This window comes from Delphinus delphis, chromosome X (assembly GCF_949987515.2).
Source record: "Delphinus delphis chromosome X, mDelDel1.2, whole genome shotgun sequence".
Classification (NCBI taxonomy): domain Eukaryota; kingdom Metazoa; phylum Chordata; class Mammalia; order Artiodactyla; family Delphinidae; genus Delphinus; species Delphinus delphis.
The window spans coordinates 27189386-27208463 of record NC_082704.1 but is presented as its reverse complement, the minus strand read 5'-3'; the positions used below and the strand labels follow the sequence as shown (position 1 = coordinate 27208463).

The 19078-nt window shown below is 40.6% G+C and overlaps 1 long non-coding RNA gene across 1 annotated transcript in view; it reads left to right on the top strand.

Annotated features, from left to right (window-relative positions):
- Window positions 1-1437, top strand: part of LOC132418928 (uncharacterized) — a 59463-nt gene extending 58026 nt beyond the window's left edge. The window contains exon 6 of the long non-coding RNA XR_009518054.1: window positions 1025-1437. This is a non-coding gene — a long non-coding RNA (uncharacterized lncRNA). The remainder of the gene's footprint in view (window positions 1-1024) is intronic.
- Window positions 1438-19078: the final 17641 nt, after the last annotated feature.

The window sequence follows — 19078 nt, the reverse complement described above, 5'->3', positions numbered from 1 at the left end:
TTGCTGTACACCTGAAACTATCACAACATTGTTAATCAACTATAATATAAAATTTAAAAAAATAAATAATTCCTTAAGAACAAGAATGTTATATAAATGTCATCCTATAGTATGTAATGTTTTGAAATTGGCTTTTCTTTTTTCACTCAGCATAATGCCCTTAAGAGCCATCCAAGTTGTTGGGTATATCAGTGGTTTGTTCCTTCTTATTGCTGAATAATATTCCATAGTATGGATGTACCACAATGTGTTTAACCACTCACCTGTTGAAGGACATTTGGTTTGTTTTCAGGTTTCAAGTTGTGTGAGCATTTGAGTATAGGTTTCTGTGTGGGCCTAAGTTTTCATTTCTCTGGGATAAATGCCCAGGAGTGTGATTGCTGGGTCGTAGGTAACTCTGTGTTTAATTGTCAGAATGATTTCCAGAGTGGCTGTACCGTGTTTCATTCTGACCAACAGTGATAACACGATCCAGTTTATCGGCATCCCTATCAACATTTGGTGTTATCAGTGCTTAATTTTAACCATTTGAATAGGTATATAGTCTCATCTCAGTGTGTTCTTATTTGTGTTTGCCCAACGACTAGTGATGTTGGACATCTTTTCATGCATTTATTTGCCATCTGTATATCATCTCTGGTGAAGTATCTGTTCAAGTCTTTTCCCATTAAAAATTTGGGTGGTTGGTTTCTTACAGTTGAGTTTTAAGAGTTCTTGATATATTCTGTAGACAAATCCTTTGTTAGAGATGTGATCTGCAAATATATTCTCCCAGTCCATAGTTTGTCTTTTTATCCTCTTAACAGGGTTTTTCACAGAGCAAAACTTTTTCATCCTAAGGAAGTTCAATTTAGTGATTTTTTTCTTTTATGTATTGTGCTTTTAGTGTCATGTGTAAGAATTCTTCACCTAACCCTAGGTCATGAATATTTTCTGCTATGTTTCATTCTAAAATTTTATAATTTTACATTTAAATCTGTGATCCAATTTGAGTCTTTTTTTTTTTTTTTTTTTTTTTTTGCAGTACACGGGCCTCTCACTGTTGTGGCCTCTCCCGTTGCGGAGCACAGGCTCCAGACGCGCAGGCTCAGCGGCCATGGCTCACGGGCCCAGCCGCTCCGCGGCATGCGGGATGTTCCCGGACTGGGGCACGAACCCGTGTCCCCTGCATCGGCAGGCGGACTCTCAACCACTGCGCCACCAGGGAAGCCCCTGGGTCAATTTTTATGTAAGTTATGAGGTTTTGGTCTAGGTTTATTATATTATACTTCTGCCTATGGATGTCCAATTTTACCAGCACCATTTATTGAAAAAAATAACCATGTTTCTGGGGTCCCATAACCATCGAGGTTCAATGGCTCACTGGATGGACTCACAAGACTCAATAGCAGGCTTTACTCGCAGCTAAGGTTTATTACATCAAAGGATACAGACCAAAAGTGATAGGAAAAATATATGCATTCAGTAGAGTTCAGAGAGGTCATCTGAACCATCTGAAGCCACACAAGGATGTGCTTTCTCTCTATCAGTGAACTACAGGTGTGGAATAACTTTGCCCAGGGAAGCCCGTTCAAGACTCAGGATCTGCGGCTTTTCTGTGTAGGGGAACAGCTCTGTCATGGCAGTCTGGTGAAATTGATCACATAGGCAAAGGCTTGACCTGTATTTATCTGAGTCTTAGCAGAACTCCTTGTGATCCACTTGGAACACAAGAGGCTGGGAGGCACTTTTTGTTTTGTGGTCACGCCTTTCCGGTATGTAGGACAGGGAGCATGGGTTGCTGGTACATTGGCTACTCTTCCTTTCGTTCTCCGTGTAAGTAATAATCTGAATCCCAAAAGGGCTCATTGTGTTTTTATTGGCCATAGGCATCAGACCTTAGTCTTTCCTCACGCTCCACTGAATTGCTTTTTCATCTTTATAAAAAATCAGTGGGTATATTTATGTGAGTCAATTCTTTTCAACAGCTTTGTTGGGGTATAACTGACATACAGTAAACTGCACATGTTCAAAGCATATAGTTAAGTTTTGACATATGTATACACCTATGAAACCATCAGCCCAGTCAAGATGGTGAACATACCGCAAAGTTCCCAAGTGCCCTCTGTAATCCCTCCTTCCCCTCTGTCTCCAGGCAATCACTGATCTGTTTTCTGTCATTTTAGGTTAGTTTGCATTTTTTAGAATTTATATTTGAATCATACATTGACTCATACATCTTTTTTCCAGCTTCCTTTGTTGAGCATAATTATTTTGAGATTCACCCATGTTGTTGCATATATCAATAGTTCATTCCTCATTTTTTTTGCTGAGTAATATTTCACTGTGTGGGTATATATACAACTAATTGGTTACCCATACACCTGTTGATGGATGTTTGGATTTCCAGTTTTTAGCTATTGCAAGTAAAGCTTTTATGAACATTTGTGTACAAGACTTTCTATGGATAATGTTTTCTTTTCTCTTGGGTAAATATCTATGAGAGGAGTGGCTGAATCATTTCATAGGTGTATGTTAAACTTTTTAAAAAACTACCAAACTGTTTTACAAAGTGGTACCGTTTATATTACTGCCAGCCCTGTGATAGAGTTCCAGTTTATTGGCATCCTCAGCAACACTTGCTATGACAATTCTTTTTAATTTTACCCATTCAAATTGATGTGTAGTGCTTTTTATTTTGGTTTTACCTTGCATTTACCTAACGATCAGTGATGTTGAAACTCTTTTCATGTGCTTATTTGCCATCTGAATATCTTCTTTGGTGAAGTGTCTATTCACATCTTTTGCCCATTTTATATTGATTGGGTTGTCTATTTTTATTTTTGAGTTTTTAGAGTATTTTATATATTCTGGATACAAATCCTTTATCAGATATATGCTTTGCAAACATTTTCTTCCAGTCTATGAATTGTCATTCTCATTATCTTAACAGTGTTTTTCAAAGAACAAAAGTTTTTAATTTTTGTGAAGTCTAACTTATCAATTTGTTTTTAATGGCTTATGCTTTTGGTGTCATATCTAAGAAATCATTGCCTAACCCAAGGTCATGAGATTTTTCTCCTAAATTTTCTTCAAGAAATTTTGCAGTTTTAGTTTTTGTATTTAATACTGTGATCCATTTTGTGTATGGTGCAAGATATTAATCCAAGTTATTTTTTGCATATGAATATCTAGTATTTCCAGGACCATTTTCTGAAAAGGTTATTCTTTTTCTAATGAACTGCCTTTACACCTTCGTAAAAAAAAAAAATCAGTTGTCTATATTTGTGTGAGTATATTTCTGGGCTCTCTGTTCTCTTCCATTAATATATTTTTCTGTTTGGACATCAGTCCCACACTGTCTTGATTATAGTGTAGCTTTATAATACTTTTTTTTTTTTTTTTTGCTGCACCACGCACATGGCTTGCAGGATCTTGGTTCCCTGATCAGGGATTGAACCCGGGCCCCGCCAGTGAAAGTGCCAAGTCCTAACCACTGGACTGCCAGGGAATTTCCTATAATACCTCTCAAAATCAGGTAGTGTTAACCTCCCAAATGTGTTCTTCTCTCAAAGTTGCTTTGACACTTCTAGGTCATTTGCATTTACATATGAATTTTAGAATCAGCTTGTGATTTTCTATAAAAATTCCTGCTGGGAATTTGAAAGGGATTATATTGAATTTGTAAATCAATTTGGGAAGAATTGTTATCTCAACAATATTGAGTCTTCTGACCCATGAATAAGGTATAAATATCACTATTTAGATTTTATTTAATTTCTCCCAGCAAAGCTTTATAGTTTTCAGCATACAGGTTTTGCACATCTTTTCTTGACCAAATGCTTTGGCCAGAACCTCTAGTACAGTGCTGAATATAAAGAGTGAGAATGGACATCTTGATTTGTTACTGATCTTCTTATAGGAAAAGCACTCAGTCTTTCACCATTAAGTATGATGTTAGGTATAGGTTCTTCATAGATGCTTTTTATCAGGTTGATGAAGTTCCCTTCTATTGCTAGTTTGCTGAGAGTTATTATCAGTAATGGATGAAAGAGCTGTGAAGTGAAAGCTTTGGACCTCACCCTACCTTAGTCAGAATTGTTCTGTTTTATGTTTTATGTGTGGATATTCTCTGCGAACTTTGTTTGCAAAATGAATTCAACTCCTAATAAGAAAAAAAAGTTTGAATAACACTACTTTATACAATGAGTAAACATATTAGTCAGGGTACTCCAGAGAAACAGAACCAGTAGGACAGATAGATGATAGATAGATAGATAGATAGATAGATGGATGATAGATGTGTGTGTGTATATAATATAATATAATGAGGAATTGGTTCACAATATTACGGAAGTGAGAAGTCCCAAGATCTGCCATCTGCAAACTGGAGACCCAGGAAAGCCAGTGGTATAATTCTTAGAGAATGGATGAATTCCAGTCCAATTCTGGAGGCCTGACAACCAGGTAAGCCAATGGTGTAAAATCTCACTACAAGGAAAGAAGATCAATGTCCCAGCTCATTCAGGCAGACAAGAAGCAAAACGGGCGAATTCTTCATTCCACCTTGTGTTCTATTCAGGTCCTCAATGGATTGGATGATGCCTACGTTGGGGAGGGCAGTCTACTTTACTGAGTCCACCAATTCAAATGCTCATCTCATCCGGAAACACCCTCATAGACACACCCAGAAACGATGTTTAATCTGGGCACCCTTTAGCCCAGTCAAGTTGACACATAAGTTAACCACCACAGTAAGTTGTTGAAAAATTGAATATAAATTTAACTTTTTATTTTCCAATGAACTAGAAACACATAGGGAAATCTTTTGAAAGAATATTCCTGCATTCTTTGTAAAATCTAGAGGATTCCTAGGCCATGCTTGAAAACGCTGATTCTGGGAATTCCCTGGCGGTCCAGTGGTTAGGACTCCGCACTTTCACCGCCAAGGGCGCAGGTTCAATCCCTGGTCGGGGAACTAAGATCCTGCAATACGTGCGGTGTGGCCAAAAAAACAAAACAAAACGAAACAAATGCTGATTCTGCAGCCTCTTAGAAGAAGTAGAGTTGTAAGACTGAGAGGGAACTTTCCAGAGAAGACTGATCTAACCTGCCCCCAGGGATAGTAGTAGTGCTGGGGAGAAGGTGTGGCGGGTCTAGAGAAGGACATTTTCCCATTTCTCTCACTGTTCTATATCTTAGCAACAAGGCATAAGTTCTGCACAGCCTTGGATTCCCTTGGGATTACAGACTGCTTGAGGGCAGGAACTGTATTACTTTCTTTTCTGTAGCTCCTTCAGCTGTCTCTCACAGTTCTTTAAACATCTCATGTGCTAAATGAGTAAATAAATGATAGGTGGGCAGATATCTTTTCCTTCCTACCATCTCTTGCCCCTTACTTTTTGAGCTCACTTGGCCCAGCTCTAGACAGACTTGTGAAGCAGATCAAGTTTGTCTTCGGTGCCCTTTGCCCACCACGAGTTCCTGTCTCCTGAGTGCCCAGTGTGTCCTCCTACTCATGATTGTTTCACTCTCAAATCCCAGAAAGGCCTGTTCTTCACAGGCAGCATCCCATGCCTCATCTGAGCTTCCTCATTATGTGTCCTGTCTTGCTTTCTTTAACGATTCCAGAGTTAGGGTCAGGCCACCTAGCGGATGAGGACTACAGAGAAGAGAGCCTTCAAACTCTTGCCTCAGCATACAACTAGGGTATCCAGAGCACTTTCCTCCCTCTCTCGTCATCTCCAAGCACCGAGCCCACCCATGGTGGACAGTGCTTAGCCCACCTCCCAAGCCCCCTTTCCCCTCTCTGAGGACAATTTTGTGTGATCCTGGGGTAGTTTGGTTTTTAAGGGCAGATAAGCCACAAAACGAGAGAAAGCCCTTCTTGGATCGCCACGTGTCCCACTGCTCAGTGTTCAAAGCTACTGTTTTCCAAGTTGATATATTGAGAAAAGTATAAGCTTCTGCCAGAGCATCCACTTCTCTCCATGTGTGGGGTATCCTGTCCTACCTTGGCTCATAGGAAATAAAGGAAACCAACTATTTTTGCTTCAATTAGGGAGAATCAGTATTAAGGATTGACTCCTTACTCTGTTAAACAAATCATCATCATGTGCCCACCATATACAAATAGACTATGACAACAGGGACTTCCTTAGATATTGGTTTGTTTTCTGTTTACTCCATCAGCAAAATTCTTCAGGGAAACTTGAAGAACTGTAAATGGCTCACTAACAAAAGCAAACAACACGCAAACATTTAAAATTAGGCAACGTTCAAACTGCCATCCACACGTTTCCAGGTTTCATTTAAAAGCAAAACCAACTTGAGTACCAGGTGTGAACTTAAAAGTAATAGGATTGTTATCTTCTAAAAATAAACCTGAGAGGGTGTACCCATCCGAAGACATAATCTCCCAGTTAGTGTAGCCATCTTGAGAGCCCGAGCCCTTGTTCTATTGGTGTGGCCACAACTACTTGTCTTTTGGGACTAAAATTAGACCTCACCTCCTCCTCCAGGGAGCCGGCCCTCACCCTCAAGTCTGGGTTTGATGCTCTTCTTCTGGGCTCCCTGAGCATCCTGTGCTTACATCTATCAAAGCACCTATCACACTGGATTGTGTGTCTCCCTTATCTGAAGGTAGGGAAGATGTCTTGTTTGACTTTGTATCCCTGGGGCCAAGCAGTTGCTCAGTAAATGTTTGTTAACTGAAAAAAGTCTCTGCATCATATTCTTGGACCATCTTCAACGATAGCAAATCTTTCTTCTTTTGCTGGAGAATGTGATTTTTGGCAAACAGATGTTATTAGGAAACATGTTGGGCAAATCAGGTATTCATCAAACTCAATAACACTGTCTGTTTAAAAATGAGCTGTGATCACAATGTATTGACTACTTTTCTTCTGCGATTCATAAACTGACTCTGAAAACAATTCCGAAGAAGGAATTGCAAAAGGTTTTGAGCAATAGAAGCTTCCCAGGGCAATATCTTTGAAAGGCTACTCTGGAGCTGGACTGCATGGGTTCCAGTCCTGCCTCTGCAGCTAAGTTAGCTGTATCGTCTTGGACAAGTTACTCAACCTGTTGTTTCCTCGTTTGTAAAATGGGGATAGTACCTCCCACGTAGAGTCATTGTGAGGATTAGTTGAGTTAATCACATCAAGTGCTTAGAATATAGGGCCCCGTACATAGTAAGTGCTCACTAAGAGTTGTTATTATCATTGTTATCTTTCTGATCATTTGAGGCACTGTATTAGAAAATATTAGAGATAATACTTTTTTTAAAAAGGCCTATCCCTTCCCTCAGGAAGTTCACAGTCTAATGGGAAATACAGACATGTAATTTATGTTATCATACAACTTGATGGGTGCTTTCAGAAATGCCAACTGTCATGATGGCAGGAACAGCTGACATGGGGAAGGGTCTAGTATCGAGAGCATCTCAGTACAGTTCTGTAAGCACCAAATGCCCTCCACTCCATTCAGAACATTGTGTCCTGAGAATAGAAGTGTCAGTACGACCAGTTATTGATGTTCATGGTAGTGATGAGAACAGAAGGACCTGAGAGTAGAGATCACACTTTTTTACTAAAATACCTCCATTTTTTTAAAAAACAAAGGAATGGTATGCGGTGTCAGTTCCTGTGAAAGTATTCAGTGCTCCTTACTTCACTCCGAATAGGAACCTGTCTGGACAGAGAATTCATAGACTCTATCATCAATATGTCTCTCTGTTTAAAACAAAAATGGGTTCCAGTTTCAAAAATTAAGATACAGTGTTGCTCTGATCCTGAAAGAATGGAATAATCCTGAAGGATTTGCCATTTTACCAAGAGGGTTTAGAGGTTTACTAGGGATTAGAATTGCACCAAAATTTAAGAATAGTAACTTTAAATAATGATATAATTTACACTTGGGGATGCATTGTCTCATTATTGTGTCATTTCTTTTACTGTGCAGAAATTAGTTTTTTCAATTAAAATATTGGTTGCCTTTTTTTTAAACCAGAGTTTCCCTCTTTCAGAAATAGTTATAAAAATGACAGTTTATGTTGCAATCAGTTATTTTGTATGATTCAGGAAGAAACACTTTAAAAATAACTTTGTAATAAAGACAGAAAACTGTTTCTTTACAATTGTGATTCATCATAATTACTTTTGAACATTTGGTAAATCCTATTTTGGGTAATTTTTAAGAAGTACTTTAAAACTCTTTCAGAGTCTGTTTAAGGCCCTCCTTTATGAATTCTGCAAAAGCTTCACTTTGCGAAGAAAATGGGCTTGAGGTAATAATAAGCATAATGTGAGACAATGTGTTCCTGCCCTCTCCTCATCTTTTCAGTTTCCCTTCTGAGAAGTTGAAAGTCAAGGGATTATTTTGGGGAATTAAAGTAATTGCAAACAGCAACAGCATGGGCCTGCAACCTTTCCACCATGGCATGTTCTGTGCTTCTGGGCCCAAGGGGCAAGCAAGAGGTGCCAATTCTTAAGAGACCTGTGATGGAGCCACAGACGTGTTTTCTTAAGAAAGGGAGAGAGAATACGGCAGTGGTAACTGGAGCCGAGTGCTATACTTGGCATTTGTTCCAGGTTTGCTTAGTTGAACTGAATTTCCTGCTTATGGACAAGATACCATTCCGAGTTGTACAGAACAAGCACACAGCTGTCATCTTCGTCTTCCCCAAAGGCTATTAACAGTTGGTCCTAAAGTGAAGGAATTTATTCTGTTATATGGATCATGAGTAGAGCAATCATAAAGTGTACTGATGTTGGGAAGGAAATCGGCATTCTGAGCATGTGTACGATTAACACCCTTATTGGACACTAATAATGCTGAGAGTTTCCAACCTCACCTGGAACTTCCTAAGGATTGTGAAAATGAATTTTTCACCACTACAGCTACTATAATCCCTGGTGCACCTCTTTTTTTAAAAACATTTCATTTATTTAACTATAGTTGATCTACAGTATTGTGTTAGTTTTAGGTGTACAGCTTCAGATTCTTTTCCATTATAGGTTATTACAAGATATTTAATATAGTTCCCTGTGCTATACAGTAAATCCTTGTTTATCTATTTTATATACAATGATGTGTATCTGCTAATCCCATACTCCTAATTTATCCCTCCCCCTCCCCTTTCCCCTTTGGTAACCATAGGTTTGTTTTCTATGTCTTTGAGTCCATTTCCGTTTGTAAATAAGTTGATTTGTATTAATTTTTTAGATTCCACATATAAGTGATATTATATAATATTTGTCTTTCTCTGCCTGACTTCTTTCACTTAGTATGATAATCTCTAGGTCCATCCATGTTGCTGCAAATGGTGATATTTCATTCTTTCTTACAGCTGAGTAATATTCCATTGTATATGTGTGTGTGCATCTGTGTGCGTGTGTGTGTGTGTGTGTGTACACACATATGCACCACATCTTCTTCATCCATTCCTCTGTCGATGAACACTTAGGTGTCCATGTCTTTGCTATTGTGAGTAGTGCTGCTATAAATATAGGCGCGCGTGTATCTTTTCGAATTAGGGTTTTGCTCTTTTCCGGATATATGCTCAGGAGTGGGATTGCTGGATCATATGGTAACTCTATTTTTAGTTTTTTAAGGAACCTCCAGACTGTTTTCCATAGTGGCTGTACCAGTTTACATTCCCACCATAGTGTAGGAGGGTTCCCTTTTCTCCACACCCTCTCCAGCATTTATTATTTATAGACCTTTTGATGATGGCCATTCTGACTGGTGTGAGGTGTTACCTCATTGTAGTTTCGATTTGCATTTCTCTAATAGTTAATGATGTTGAGCATCTTTTCATGTGCCTCTTGGCCATCTGTATGTCTTCTTTGGAGAAATCTCTATCTAGGTTGGACTTAGTGACTTGATTCTAATGCGTAGAATATGACAAAGGTGTTGGGCTGTTGGGATGGGACTTCTGTGATTAAGCTACAAAAGATTGTGACTTCCGTACTGCTGGCACTCTCTCTTGCCCTCTTACTTACTCTGATGAAGCTTGATGCCGTGTTGCGAGATGCTCTGTAGGGAGACCCACATGCCAGAGACTCAAGGAGGCCTGCAGCCAACAGCTTATGAGGAACTGAATCCTTTGTCCAACAGTCTGTGAAAAATGGAATCCTGCCAACAACCATGTGACTGAACTTGGAAGCAGACCCTTCCCAGTAGAGCCTTCGGATGAGGTGACATCCCTGGCCAGTGCCTTGACTGCGGGCTTGCGAGAGGCCCTGAAGCAGAAGACCCAGCTAAGCCACGCCTGGATTCCTGAAAGTATGTTTTAAGCAGCTAAGTTTTGGGGGTAATTTATTATACTACACAATAACTAATACACCTTCCAAGAGGTAACCACTACCCTAGATATGCTATCATTCCCATACATGTCTTTATATGTATGCTACATTTATGTGTATCATTCCCATGTATGCCTACACACACACACACACACGTACAATTACTATATATACATGTGTGTGTGTATATATATATATATATATATATATATATATATATAGTAATTGTATTACATGTTCTTAAAATCCATATAAATGATATTATAGTATTTGTATCCTTCTGGAATTAGAGTTTCCCTGATTCGTTTTTCCACCACCACCATTCCATCTTTGCCTCTCTAGGTCTTTCTCTGTGTCTCAGCCTCTGTGAGTTCTAGGCTGCACCCCAGCCCAACCCTTTCTGTCCTGTTCCGTTTACCTGCAGTAGTCCCAAATTGGTGACTTAAGCCTGGTCCCACCTTAGGTGAAGCCCAGCTTCTTCCCATATGGCTCTCTAAACCAAAATGTTGCTCTTCAACATTACATGGGCCTCTAGGCCAACCTGGATCGTCACTGGGGTTTTCTTTGATAATGGTGCTTTTTAGAGCAGTATGCATCTAAAAGTTTCACGTGCATAGGAATTTCCTGGGAACCTTGTTAAAATGTGACTATGAAGGTCCGGGGAGGGCCTGAGATTCTGCATATCCACAAAGCTTTCAGGTGTTGCTCATGCCGTTGATACACAGACCCCATATTTAGTAACAAGATTCCAGAGGCTAGATGCCTATCTCTCTCTTTACGAAAATTGTTTTAACTTGACATTTTAATTTTTTTTAATTTTTATTTATTTATTTATTAACATCTTTATTGGAGTATAATTGCCTTACAATGGTGTGTTAGTTTCTGCTTTATTATATTAGATACCAATAAAGGAATTCACAATAGGCTTACCCAGTGATAGAAAGTGATGGCTTTCAAAGGTAAGGTGGGCCAAAACAAAACCAAATAATATAAGGAAAGACTTTACTTGGTGTTATTTACCAGTGAGAAATCTGTTCATACTTAAGCTTATTTACTGAAAGTAAACTTTTATTTTTAACTTGAACAAATGCTGACAAATATATATGTAGAAGGTAGGATAAAAGTTGGATATCAGTGGGTATCACTTTTTGGGAGATGAACTCTGGAGTGATATCAGTGTTGATAAAATTCCCCTGGGCTTCTAAAAAACAAAAAACCTAAAGAATGAAGAACAGATTCTTTCTTTTTTCCTCCATCCTTTTCTTTCTACTCCTCCCAACTACAGAATAAAATAAGAGAAAATGAACAATTATACAACATTAACCTGCACCAGTGACTTTCTAAATCTAAGAAAATAGTCTTATGTGTGTATATACTATATCTCAACAAGGAGAGAAGAACAATACATTTTCTTTTTGTAACTTGGAACCTTGTGTATCTGATGGCTTCGACCACCTGATGACCGCACCAGCCTTGTCTCTGTTGCCCAACACCACAAATGCTTGCCCCACCCCTCCTTTGATCCTCTCATTCTCTCTTTCTTTCTTTTTGGAGAGGCCATTCTGAGATTTAAATAAAGCTTTCTACTGATACTTAAGACTTTGCACAATTTCCATTCGACCAAGTAACAGAGACTGGATTTACCCTCTTACTTACTTACCCAAAAAACAGGACAAAATGTATAAGCTCTACCTGACTTGGCTCCCTGAACTCTGAGATTGGTGTCCGCAACCCAGGGAGTCTTCCAAGCTCTGCCTCAGCTCCCCTTCCCCATGTCCTATCCTGGAAACTTTCTGAAGGCACTAAGTTGGGTCAAATCTTCCACCTTAAGACGCTGGGAAAAGAAGGGCAAACTAAACCTAAAGCAAGCCAGAAGGAAATGATAAAGATCAGAGTGGAAATTATTGGACTAGGTAATAGAAAAAACAATCAAGAAAATCAGTGAAACCAAAAGCTGGTTCTTGGAAAAGATCAACAAAATTGGCAAAACTTTAGTTAGATTGACTAAGAAAAAAAGAAGACTCAAATTTCTAGAATCAGAAATGAAAGAGGGGATATTACTACTGACTTTACAGGAATAAAAAAGGATTATGTGGGAATTCTGTGAACAATTATATACCAATAAATTAGATGAAATGGACAAATTCCTAGCGAGACACAAACTACTGAAATTGACTCAAGAAGAAAAAAAACAGTATGAATAGATCTATAACAAGTGACAAGCCTGAATTAGTAATTTTAAACAAAACTGCCCACAAAGAAAACCCCAGGTCCAGACGGTTCACCACTGAATTCTAACAAACATTTAAAGAACTAATACTAACTCTTCTCTTCACCAACTCTTCCAAAAATAGAAGAGGCTGGAACACTTCCCAGTTCATTCTATGGGGCTAATATTACCCTCATACCAAAACCAAAGACATCACAAGGAAAGAAAACTACAGATTATTATCTCTTATGAACATAGGTGCAAAAATCCTTAGCAAAGTGAATCCAACAACATATAAAAAGAATTATGCACTATGAGAAGTGGGATTTATCCTAGGAATAAGCAGTCTGTTTAACATCTGAAAGTAAGTTAATGTAATACCTCATAATAATTGAATAAAAAACAAAATCACATGATCATCTCAATAGATGCAAAAAAGCATTTGACAAAATCCAACAACCTTTCATGACAGAAACACTCAACAAACTAGGGATGGAAGAGAACTTCCTCAACTTAACAAAGGACTTCTATGAAGAACCCACAGCTAACATCATACTTAATGGTGAAAGCATAGGTGCTTTATACCCTTAAAATTAGGAACAAAACAATCTCTGCAGCCCAACATTTTATTGGAGTTCTATCCAGGGCACTTAGGCCACAGAAAGAAATAAAAGACATCCACACTGGAAAGGGAAAAGTAAAATTATCTCTATTTGCAGATGACATGATCTTGTATGTAGAAAATCTCAAGGAATCCACAAAGAAAACAAAACACCCATTATAACTAATTAAAAAGTTCAGCAAGGTTGCAGAATACAGGATCAATATACAATAATCAATTGTGGATCTGTATACTTACAATGAACAATCCAAGAAGATTACAAAAGCAATTCCATTTACAGTAGCATCGAAAAGAATAAAATACTTAGGAATAAAGCTAAGTGAAGGAGTGTAAAACTTATACTCTGAAAATTACAAGACACTGTTGAAAGAAATTAATGATCTAAATGGAACACATTCCATGCTCATGAATTGGAAGACTTCATATTGTTAAGATGGTAATACTTCCCAAATTGATCTATGATTTGATGCAATCCCTATAAGAATCTCAGCTGGCTTCTCTTTAGAAAATGGCAAGCTGATTGTAAAATTCATATGGAATTGTAAGTGACCCAGAATAGCCAAAGCAATCTTGAAAAAGAAGAACAAAGGAGGAGGATTCTCACTTCCCAATTTCAAAATTTACTACAAAGCAATGATAGTCAAGATAGTGTGGAAATGGCATAGAGATAGACATATAAATCAATGGAATAAAATTGAGACTCCAGAAATAAACCCATGTGTCTATGGTCAACTGATTTTTGACAAGAGTGCCAAGTTCATTCAATGGTGAAAGAATAGTTATTTCAAAAAATAATGCTGAGACGACTGGATAACCACATGTAAAAGAATGAAGTTGGACCATGCCCCACACCATATACAAAAATCAACTTTAAATTGATCAAAAACTTAAATATAAGAGCTAAAACTATAAAACTCTTATAAGAAAACATAGGGGTAAATCTTCATGACCTTAGATTTGGCAAAGGTTTCTTATTTATGGCACCAAAAGGATGAAAAACAAAAGAGAAAAATAGATAAATTGGACCTCATCAAAATAGAACACTTTTGTGCTTCAAAGGACATTCATGAAAGTGCAAAGACAGCCCACAGGATGGGAGAAAATATTTGCAAATCATTAATCTGATGAGGGGATTGTATCTAGACTATATAAAGAATTTTTACAACTTGATAATAAAAACATAAATAACCCAATTAAAAAATGGGCAAAGGATATGAAATGATTATTTCCCCAAGGAAGATATACAAAATGGCCAATAAGCATATGAAAAGTTTCTCAACATCATCAGGGAAATGCAAATCAAAACCACAATGAACTTCATACCACTTCATACCCACTCGGATGGCTATAATAAAAAAGCCAGATACTAGCAAGTATTGACGAGGATGCGGAGAAATCAGAACTGTTGTACTTTGTTGGTGGGTATGTAAAATGCCACTTTGGAAAACAGTCTGGTAGTTCCTGAAAAGTTTAAACATAGAGTTACTATATAATCCAACAATTCTCTTCTAAGAATTGAAGAATATCTTCCTTCCAAGAGAAAGGAAAATATATGTCCACAGAAAAAAACCAAACTTGTGGGCTTCCCTGGTGGCGCAGTGGTAGAGAGTCCGCCTGCCGATGCAGGGGACACGGGTTCGTGCCCCGGTCCGGGAAGATCCCACATGCCGCAGAGCGGCTGGGCCTGTGAGCCATGGCCGCTGAGCCTGTGCGTCCGGAGCCTGTGCTCCGCAACGGGAGAGGCCACAACAGTGAGAGGCCCGCGTACTGCAAACAAAACAAAACAAAACAAAAACAAACAAACAAACAAAAACTTCTTATAGCAGCATTATTCATAATAACCAAAAGGTGAAAACAACCCAAATGTCCATCAACTGATGAATGTATAAATACAATGTGCTATAGCCATACAATGGAATATTATTTGGCCGTAAAAGGAGCAAAGTGCTTACTGATACATGATACAGCATGGATTCATCTTGGAAAACATTATACTGAGTCAAAGAAGCCAGTTACAAAAGACCACATATTATAAGATTCCATTTATTTGAAATGTCCAGAATAAAGAAATCTATAGACAGAAAGTAGATTAATAGTGGCTTAGGGCTGGACGGAATAGGGAATAGAAAACTAAAGGGTATAGGATTTCTTTCTGAGGTGAGGAAAGCATTCTGAAATTGGTGATGGTCACACATGTCTGTGAATATACTAAAAACCATTGAATCGTACACTTGAAATGGATGAATGTGAATTATAATTATTATAATGTGTATGGTATATGAATTATATCTCAATAAAGTTGTTTTACAAATAAGCTGGTCATTCACAGGGCTCTTCTTGTTTGCTTTCCATCTCTCTGGGATCACTGTCCTTTGTTGCCTAATATATAGTGTCTTGAAAATTGTTGCTTCATATTGTCTGGCTTTTTTTTTTTGGTTGTTTCATGCAGGAGAGTACATACAATTTCTACCACATCATCTTAGCCAGAAGTAGCAGTCTCCCTATTTTTTTAATTGCGCAAACTGAGGCCGAAAGCAGCTAACTGGCTTACCAAAGTGCACGCTAGTTAGCGGCAGAGTCAGGCCTATAACGAGGATTTCCCGATCTGTAGTCCGAAGTTGAAACAGGATTGCGTCTTGCCTATCCAGGTTCTGGGGCAACTTGAGAGCTGAAGGTTAGTTAACCAGTCATAGACAAAGTGAATGTCTGGGGCTTGAGGACCCCTGAAAGGTCCAGATCAGTTCTCTGCCTTCTCCTCAATCCGCAAGTGTTTACTGCACACCTGTGTGCATTACCTTTGGGGAGACATTCCTGGGGACAGAAAAGCAGGTGCTACCATCTCTGGCAACAAGCTCACCATCTATTTGGGAGAAAAGGCTGCACATGAAACATCTCTATGACTCAAGCATATTTACCTGTAATATAATGAATGACTCACTCAACTGTGCAGCCAAGAGAGGCAGGAGGGGGCACAGTGTGCAGGCTTTTCTCATGAAAGGCTTCCAACTTGAGTTTCAAAAGATGGCAGCGTCCCCTGACTGAGTGAGGGCGGTAAAGGCAGGATGTTGTCTTCACAGGGTGTGTGGTAAAGTGCACCTGAGGCCTCAGAGGGTCCTTGGCTATAAGAAAAGCCTGTCTTGGGGTTGGGGAAGAAAGAGGAAGTTGTCCTAGCCTGAGGGCAGACCTGGGGGATTTGATGGAAGTCCTGTGGTGAAAAGGGTGACTAACAGGTCAGCTCCTTTGCCTACAGCAAAATCAAATGCTCCCAGGCAGACAGGTTTTTTTTTTTTTTAAACACCTTGAATTATGGAGGACACTAGAAACAGTACTTTTTTACAGAGTAAGGGCTTCTCACCAGCATAGTCACTTCGAGGTTTTTGTTTTTGTTTTTGTTTTTTTAAGGCTGTGTTGGGTCTTCGTTTCTGTGCGAGGGCTTTCTCTAGTTGTGGCGAGCGGGGGCCACTCTTCATCGCGGTGCACGGACCTCTCACTATCGCGGCCTCTCTTGTTGCGGAGCACAGGCTCCAGACGCGCAGGCTCAGTAATTGTGCCTCACGGGCCTAGTTGCTCCGCGGCATGTGGGATCTTCCCAGACCAGGGCTCGAACCCGTGTCCCCTGCATTGGCAGGCAGATTCTCAACCACTGCGCCACCAGGGAAGCCCCAGACAGTTTTTTTTATAGGAAAACAAGTGTCTTCTCAGGTCATGAAAAAGCTGGGTTGTCCACTTGAAATTACAGGACAAATGTTCCAGACCCTAGCTATTCAGTCATTCACTGAGCATGTACTGAGCACCTACTATATACTGGGAGTTGTGTTAGGGGCTGGGGATTGACAGGTGCCCAAGACTCGTGGCTTGCCCTAGCTCATGGTCTAGAGGGGAAGACACTTGGGCAATGATAACAGATTTCCTTAAGGAAAGGTGCTCTCTTTCCCCACCCTACCCCTTGCTAGTCAACAGAAGTGACCACGTCTTTTCCCTTTGCAGATCCGTCATCAGGGTCAGGGGGGACGGGGGAGGGACCCAAGGCCACAACAGCTGGAAGAGGTTTTCACTTCCTGCCGGGCATGGCAGGGCACACTCCCTGAAGACCAGTCCAGAGCTCTCCTTTACAGCCCGGCCCCAGCTCACCGCCTCCGGGAAGCCTTCTCTTCTGCATCTGCTGCCCCTGCCCCCCCACAGGCTCTCCTGGTTGCACTGAGATGTGTGGACATTGTTTGGCTCCCCTAGAAAAGCACAGGCCCTTCAGGGGGACGGTCCAGATCTTCTTCAAGTTTGTGACCCCCATGGTGTCTGCACAGGTAGCTGTTTGTTGACTGAATCACGAGGCCTTTGGAATCCCTCTTCTCACCATCAGTGGCGCTTCTCTTCTCCCTGCCCAGGGCCTGTCTACAGAGGGCCTTCCCATCCTCTTCCTGTCTCTTTGGCTCCTCTGCAGGGCCTCCCGGGAGGTTTCCGCTCCCACGGCCGCGTGTGATGCTTGTGGTGCTGTGATGGCGGATACAAGGAGGGACTGAGCCCCACCCCCCGTGAGGCCTCGCCCCCCCCCACACACACACAGGGAGTGACTCGTCCTGTCCCTGGCCTCCTAGACCGCCGTGTCACAGCCAGACCGGGCTGTGGGTGCTCACCGAAGAGAAGCACCCACACAGCGGTGTCATCTGCCTACAGGAGCCAAAAGCCCTGGGGTGAAGAGCACAGGGTCCTCAGGCCCAGCACCTCCTGCTGTTCGTGGAAGCCACAGGAGGGGCAGGGGACCGGCAGGAGTGCCGGGGTCTCAGGACTTGATCTTTCTTGCACATCCCAAGGGGGTCACTGCACAGGCCTGTGACCCGGAGCCCCTGGGAGTGGCGTGGAGTATCAGGGCTCCATCCCTCCTGCTGATCAGGAGCTGCAGCCCTGCCGGATCCTGGTCCCGGCTGAGCTGGCACCGACAAAGGCCCCTTTTCACTCACGGGCTCCCCTAGCTTGTGGGGTTTGAAGCAAGAATAGTTTTGTCATCTCACGGTTGGGGTGCAGGGCCCTGCCCCTCACAGACACTGCTCCTTTACCGTGTCCTCCATGCCTCAGGATAGGCATAGTGCATGGTGGGCTTTTTCCATAAACTGTAAATTCACCTTCTTCATTCATTTTCCCTCTTCCTGCTGGTTTTATAACAGAAAACCGCACCTCCCCCCACCAAAAAAGAAAGTCTTAGCAGTACAAGTGTCTGAGAGAAAACCAAACATACCCGTGCATTTTGGTCGGCAGTTTAAGTCTGATAACACCGTGCTCAGCAACTACAGAGCAGGGGCATACTCCCTGGTGAGCAAACAGTTGAGTTTTAGGGAAAATCCCTAATACCTATGAGCATCATATGGGGTCAGAAACTCACTTTACCAAACAGATTCACAAGAGAGTGGCTTTTCACAATTTGAAGGTATACTTACTTTAAGAGATTCTAAAGTTGTTGAATCCGAGTGACTATGCATTTGTTCATTCTCTTCCCCTGAGTTTTCAGCTATGAGTTTGTAGAAAGTGACTCTATCGCACAGCTAATTAGTGGCCAAGCCTAGGACTTGGGCTCACTCTTTCTGAGCCCCGGACTCTTCATTTGAACCTCCCTGGGATGGAAAGATTTGCTTCCAGATTGCTGTTTAAACACTAAGTGGAAGGGGAAGGGTAAACTGGGACGAAGTGAGAGAGTGGCATGGACATATATACACTACCAAATGTAAAATAGATAGTTAGTGGGAAGCAGCCGCATAGCACAGGGAGATCAGCTCGGTGCTTTGTGACCACCTAGAGGGGTGGGATAGGGAGGGTGGCAGGGAGACGCAAAAGGGAGGAGGTATGGGGACATATGTATATGTATAGCTGATTCACTTTGTTATACAGCAGAAACTAACACACCATTGTAAAGCAATTATACTCCAATAAAGATGTTTAAAAAATAAATAAATAAAAGATTTGTGCAGAAAA